The sequence below is a fragment of the Sminthopsis crassicaudata genome, chromosome 5 (genome assembly GCF_048593235.1).
Source record: "Sminthopsis crassicaudata isolate SCR6 chromosome 5, ASM4859323v1, whole genome shotgun sequence".
Lineage (NCBI taxonomy): Eukaryota > Metazoa > Chordata > Mammalia > Dasyuromorphia > Dasyuridae > Sminthopsis > Sminthopsis crassicaudata.
The window spans coordinates 35263136-35270206 of NC_133621.1; the positions used below are offsets into that span (position 1 = coordinate 35263136).

At 41.3% G+C, this 7071-nt stretch overlaps 1 pseudogene; it reads left to right on the forward strand.

Moving 5' to 3' along the window:
- The first annotated feature begins 4450 nt into the window (after positions 1 to 4450).
- LOC141543802 (RNA polymerase II elongation factor ELL2 pseudogene) lies at positions 4451 to 6406 on the forward strand (annotated as a pseudogene).
- Positions 6407 to 7071: the final 665 nt, after the last annotated feature.

Genomic DNA, 7071 nt, shown 5'->3' on the forward strand with positions numbered 1-7071 from the left:
AGATAAATCCACATAAATCCTCAGCATTTTTATACATTAACAACACAATCCAACAGCAAGAGATACAAAGAGAAATTCCATTCAAAATAACGGTCGATAGTATAAAATATTTGGGAATATATCTACCAAAGGAGAGTCAGGAATTATATGAGCAAAATTACAAAACACTTGCCACAAAAATAAAGTCAGATTTAAATAATTGGAAAGACATTCAGTGCTCTTGGATAGGCCTAGCGAATATAATTAAGATGACAATACTCCCTAAACTAATCTATTTATTTAGTGCTATACCAATCAGACTTCCAAGAAACTATTTAAATAACCTAGAAAAAATAACAACAGAATTCATATGGAAGAACAAAAGGTGGAGAATTTCAAGGGAAGTAATAAAAAAAAATTTAAGTGAAGATGGTCTAGCTGTACCTGATCTAGAACTATATTATAAAGCAACAGTCACCAAAACCATTTGGTATTGGCTAAGAAATAGACTAGTTGATCAGTGGCATAGGTTAGGTTCACAGGGCAAGATAGTGAATAAAAATAGCAATCTAGTGTTTGACAAACCCAAAGATCCCAAATTTTGGGATAAGAATTCATTATTTGACAAAAACTGCTGGGAAAACTGGAAATTAGTATGGCAGAAACTAGGCATGGACCCACATTTAACACCACATACTAAGATTAGATCAAAATGGGTCCAAGATTTAGGCATAAAGAACGAAATCATAAATAAATTGGAGGAACATGGGATGGTTTACCTCTCAGACTTGTGGAGGAGGAAGGAGTTTGTGTTCAAGGGAGAACTAGAGACCATTATTGATCACAAAATAGAACATTTTGATTACACCAAATTAAAAAGTTTCTGCACAAACAAAACTAATGCAAACAAGATTAGAAGGGAAGTAACAAATTGGGATAACATTTTTACAGTTAAAGGTTCTGATAAAGGCCTCATCTCCAAAATATACAGAGAATTGACTTTAATTTATAAGAAATCAAGCCATTCTCCAATTGATAAATGGTCAAAGGATATGAACAGACAATTTTCATATGATGAAATTAAAATTATTTCCACTCATATGAAAGAGTGTTCCAAATCACTATTGGTCAGAGAAATGCAAATTAAGACAATTCTGAGATATCATTAGACACCTGTCAGATTGGCTAAGATGACAGGAACTAATAACGATGAACGTTGGAGGGGCTGTGGGAAAACTGGGACACTGATGCATTGTTGGTAGAGTAGTGAAAGAATCCAACCATTCTGGAGAGCAATCTGGAAACATGCCCAAAAAGTTATCAAAATGTGCATACCCTTTGACCCAGCAGTGCTACTACTGGGCTTATATCCCAAGGATATACTAAAGAAGGGAAAGGGACCTGTATGTGCCAAAATGTTTCTGGCAGCCCTTTTCATAGTGGCTAAACCTGGAAAATGAATGGATGTCCATCAATTGGAGAATGGTTGGGCAAATTATGGTATATGAATGTTATGGAATATTATTGTTCTGTAAGAAATGACCAACTGGAGGAATACGGAGAGGCTTGGAGAGACTTAAATCAACTGATGCTGAGTGAAACGAGTAAAACTAGGGGATCATTATAAACTTCAACAATGATACTGAATGAGGATGTATTCTGATGGAAGTGGATATCTTCAACATAGAGAAGAGCTGATCCAATTCCAATCGATCAATGATGGACAGAATCAGCTACACCCAGAGAAGGGACACTGGGAAATGAGCTTAAACTGAGAGCATTGGTTTTTGGTTTGGTTTGGTCTGGTTTGGTTTGGTTTCTCTTCCCAGATTATTTATACCTTGAGAATACAATCCTTCCTTTGCAACAACAACAACAGAATGGGGTTCTGCATATATATATTGTACCTAGGATACACTATAAGATATTTAAGATGTATGGGAATGCCTGCCATCTAGGGGAGAGGGTGGAGGGAAGGAGGGGGAAACTCGGAACAGAAGGGAGGACAGGGGATAAGGTTGTAAAAAAATATTACCTATGCATATGTACTGTCAAAAATGTTATACTTATAAAAACTTAAGAAACAAAAAAGAAGATGAAGATCTTCTTGATCTTGAAAAAAAATAAATAAACCCATATTCTGGCTGGGCACTTAGGGTAAGGGGAATAGAGAGATTAGCATGATGGCTCCTTCCCTCAAGGAACTTGCATCTAATAGGAGAAATAAGCCTGAATAGGACAACTTGTTGGGAATAGGGTGAAGAGAATTCCTATTCTGGTAACAGTATGACTTAATGCCCTATAAGAACCCTTGTACTGAGATCTGGGGATTTTGTAAAGTTCAGATCATCTCATACATGCCATTTTTGACAAGTGGATGCCACTCATCAATTCAACGTGTATACACTAAGGACATCCTTGTGTGCTAAGATTTGGCAACCCAAATTGAACATTTATCAAAAGTCTTCTAGCATCACATAGCATCACAAAGTTCTTTAAGCCCGGAGGGAATTGGAACAGCAAACAGCAGTGAAGCAAACTGCCTCTTTATTGGCACTTCATTGTGGAGCTAGCACATTTCCTTTTCTGTTCAGTTAGCCTAGTCCAAGATATGTCTTGTGAGAAAACTTTACTCAGTCAAGGGAATTGGGGGAAATCTCATTGCATTGTCTGAATCTAGACCTGCATGATCAGGAAACTAGATTATTAAGCCTAGACCTTAACTGAAAAGGTCGGTTATGTTGACCAGAGAACCTGTCGCATCACAGATTTATGCAAGGACTTTTCTCACATGGGTTCATCTTCATCAACCGGTATGTTTTATCTGAAAACTGGCCCCAATCTGGTCAGTCAGTTATCATTTCCATGTTTTTTGACTGTTCACAAACACTTGGAAGGGAGGAAGAGGACATCTCTTTTTCTGATTTTAGGGAATTGTATTTGTTTAATATCCCCCCCAAAAAATTTGGAACATCCTTACTCTTTACTCCAATTAGAAATCTGATTGCCTAATTTTGTATCCTGGTTAAATGTTTAGTTTTTTTTTTTTTTTTTAATTAATTCATCTTATTTGATTAATTGTTTTTAATCTGTCTCACTCTGTATTCAGGATCTATGGGCTGACTGATCAGTGGGGGATCCACTGATCTATTTATCATGCCTCATTTTATTTGGCTAATAAATCATACAGCTCAGCTTGACCCCTCAGCTATTTAATTAGCTTTCATAGACAGTTAAACATTTTCAGGTGTGGCCCACAATTACGACTGTCTGTTCCCTTCCTTTGAAGCACAGAAGAAAATATTGGCCAAAAATCATTTTATAATAGCAAAGAATTAGAAATTGAGGGGATGCCCTTTAGTTGGGGAATGGCTGAACAAGATGCAGTATAGGGTTGTGATAGAATACTATAGTGCTAGAAGAAATGACAAACACATTAGTTTGCAGATAACTTGGAAAGACTTCTATGACCTCATACAAAGTGAAGTGACTAAATTCAAGAGATCATTGTACACAGTAACAGCAATATCATGAAAAAAGATCAGCTGGAAAAGATTTAGCTATTCTTTAAGAAAATTGTTTTTGTACATTTTGTAACATTCCTTTAAAAAAATGGAGTCGTAATTCTCTTCCTCTTTCTAAACCCTCCCCCACCTGTTGTGTTATCGATTATATATGTAAGGTCATGGAATACCTATTAACCGTGTGGCCTCCCCCCAAAAGAAAAGGCAAGTATAATAATAAAGTAAAACTAAACATACTTTAATCTTCACTCAGAGGTGGATAACATTTTCCTGAGGGGATCTTCATAGTCCTCTTTGATCATTGGATTGATTAGGGATCAATGATAAAAATGATTTTAAAAAAAGATTATCTATTTCTTTCATTGTTGACCATTCTGGCAATAATGCTTACTATGGGTAATTTCTTCAGGTTCTGCTCATTTCATTTTTCCTTCCTTCACATCAGAGTGATTCATACAATGAGCGCTATCTCCTCCCTCTATTTCCCGTTAGGTTCCTTCCTGGGGGCTAAGTCAGTACTTAACAGTTCTCTAGCTCAGAGTTGACACCTTTAGTTGCCACCTCTAAAGGAGTTGACACCTTCGCAAGAGCTTGCTGATTGGTCTGTAAGCCCATTCTCCGGGAGTATTTAAGGAGCCAGGATTCCGGAAGAAGGGAATTGCAGATTCTGCGGTGGAGCTGACTGGGGACGCTTGGACAAGAGAAGATTCGCAAGAACGGAAGGAAAAGCAGAGAAAAATCCTCCTCCCAGAGAAGGCTTATAATTGAGAGCAGACAGGACACTCCAATTTAGCGCCCAACGCGGGGAGCTGTGCTGGAGGCAGCAGCAGCAGCAGAGGCAGCAGCAGCAGCAGCAGCAGCAGCAGCAGCGGCCTCAGAAGCAGCGGCAGCAGCAGCAGCACTAGCAGAAGCGGCAGCGGCAGCAGCAGCCTCCTGAGGAGCTTAACATGGCGACGGGGGGGCCGGCGGCGGGGGGTCTGCGCGAGCAGCGGCGCTACGGCTTATCTGGCGGGAGCCTGGGCCAGGACAATCTCACCGTGGTGCACGTGAAGCTCACGGACACGGCGATCCGGGCGCTGGAGACCTACCAGAGCCACAAGCATGGAACTCCTTCCAGACCTTCCATTCAGTTCCAGGGATTCGAGGGGCTGCTCAGAATTCCCAAAAAGGATCGTCCAAAGGAAGTGCAGAACTTTGGCTTCTCCCTGTCCACCCCTGGCAAAGATCACCCTCAGGAAAGCTTTGAGTGCGTCCGCCAAACTGTCTCCCCTTCTGGGGCCTCACAGCTCCACTGCCTGGGAGTTATTCAAGATCAAGTTACAGTCAGGGCAACAAAGGACTCCTCTCAAGTGCCAAGAGAAGGCAGGAGGCAGGCAGGAGAGGAATCCCGGAACCCAGGGACAAACGTTAGCAAAGCCGGCGGACCCATTGCAGGAAGAAGAGAAGAAATTGGGAAAGCGCCTCCAGCTGGGCCACAGGCAGCCCCCGAGAGAAAAAGGGCAGCTCCTATTGAGCCTGCACCTACCCTCCGGAAGACCCAGCTGAAGGACAGTGTTTCTGGGCGGCCCTACAGGGCCAGGGTGATTCACCTCCTGGCCCTGAAGACTTACAAGAAACCAGAACTCTTGGCTCGATTACAGAGAGATGGCGTTTCTCCAAAAGACAAGGACTCCCTCGGAGCCATCCTTCAACAGGTGGCCAAGCTGAATCCCAAGGACCTCTCTTATTCCTTAAAGGATTCTGTATTTCAAGAGCTCCAAAAAGATTGGCCGGGATACAATGAGACAGAGAGAGAGTCCCTGGAGTTAGTGCTATCGAGAAAATTGACTCCATCTCCCCAGAATGACTCCAGCACCAGCGCTTCAGAAGCTCCTCAACGTTCTAGGAAAGAGGCTGCGCCTTCTGCTTCTCAGAAACGCCTCTTGGATTCAGATTTCATAGATCCTTTAAGGAATAAAAAACCTCGGATATCTCACCTGACAAATAGAGCTCATCCAACATGCAACGGTCATTTGAATTCTACCCCTCAAAAAACTGCTGGGGCTCCACCCCCACCCCCATCACCTCCTCCCTCTCCTCCTCCTCCTCCTCCTCCTCCTCCTCCAACTGCTGCCAGCCCAACTCCACCACCTCTTCCTTCAACCCACCTTCCAGTTTCAAATCCTCCTCAGACTGCAAAGTCTAGCTCCAATTCCCCTAGCACTCCAGAAGGCAGGGGGACTCAAGATCTACCTATGGACAGCTGTAGTCCAAATGGTAGCATCTTTGAGCGCCAGCAGGACAAAGATACCTCTAGGACTTCTTTGGAAATCCCACCCCCTGATTCAATCCTGTCGAAGGGTGCAAAGCCCATGGAAGACAAGCATTCAATGGCACATAAAAAATCTAAAGAAAAATCTAAAAAACATAAGGAAAAGGACCCAATTCAAAAACAGCCCATTGAGGAAAAGGGGAAAGACCTTAAGGGGAAAGAGGAAATTGCCAAGCTAAATAGCTCTAGTCTGGATTCAAATGATGGAGTTAAAGAGGTTGGCCCTACCTCCACTGACCCTTCATCAACTATTGAACTGCCAGATTACTTAATAAAATATATTGCTATTGGCTCACATGAGCAACGCCAGAATTATACAGATGACTTCAATACAGAGTATGATGAGTATAGAACTTTGCATGCCAGAATGGAGACGGTGGCCACAAGGTTTAGGAAACTTGATGCAAAACGTCAGCGTCTTTCTCCAGGCTCCAAAGAGTATCAGACTCTTCATGAAGAGGTCTTAAAAGAATATCAGAAGCTCAACCAGGCTAGTCCCAATTACCACGAAGAAAAATCCAGATGTGATTATCTTCATAACAAGTTGGCTCACATCAAAAGACTAATAGGTGAATTCGACCAACAGCACTAGACCTCTGCTTAGACCAGAAGATGTGAATAAACTTAAGCTTATTTATTTAAAATTTCAAATGAATTGCTGGAAGATTCTAAAATATTGAAACTTGGCCATTTGAAAGTTTCACTATTAGCAAACTTTGGGTTATGTTTTTTTTTTAATTTTGTAATTTTTTTTACAACAATATTTCTTGTATTCATTTTTTCCAAATTTCCCCCTCTCTCCCTCTACTCCCTCCCCTAGATGACAGGCAATCCCACACATGTTAAATGTGTTAACAGCATATCCTAGATACAATATATGTGTGGAAAACCAAACTTCTTCTTGCACAGTAAGAATTGTATTCTGAAGGAACAAGTAACCTGGGTGGAAAGACAATAGTGCAAACAGTTTACACTCAACTCCCAGTGTTCCTTCTCTGGGTGTAGCTGTTTCTGTCCATCATTGCTCAACTGGAACTGAATCAGATCTTCTCTTTGTTGAAGATATCCACTTCAATCAGAATATTTCTCCATACACTAGTGTTGTTGTAGTGTACAGTGATCTCCTGGTTCTGCTCATTTCACTCAGCATGCATCAGTTCATTGTAAGTCTTTCCAAGCCTCTCTATATTCACCCTGCTGGTCATTTCCTACAGAGCAATACTATTCTATAACATTCATATAGCATAATTCACCCAA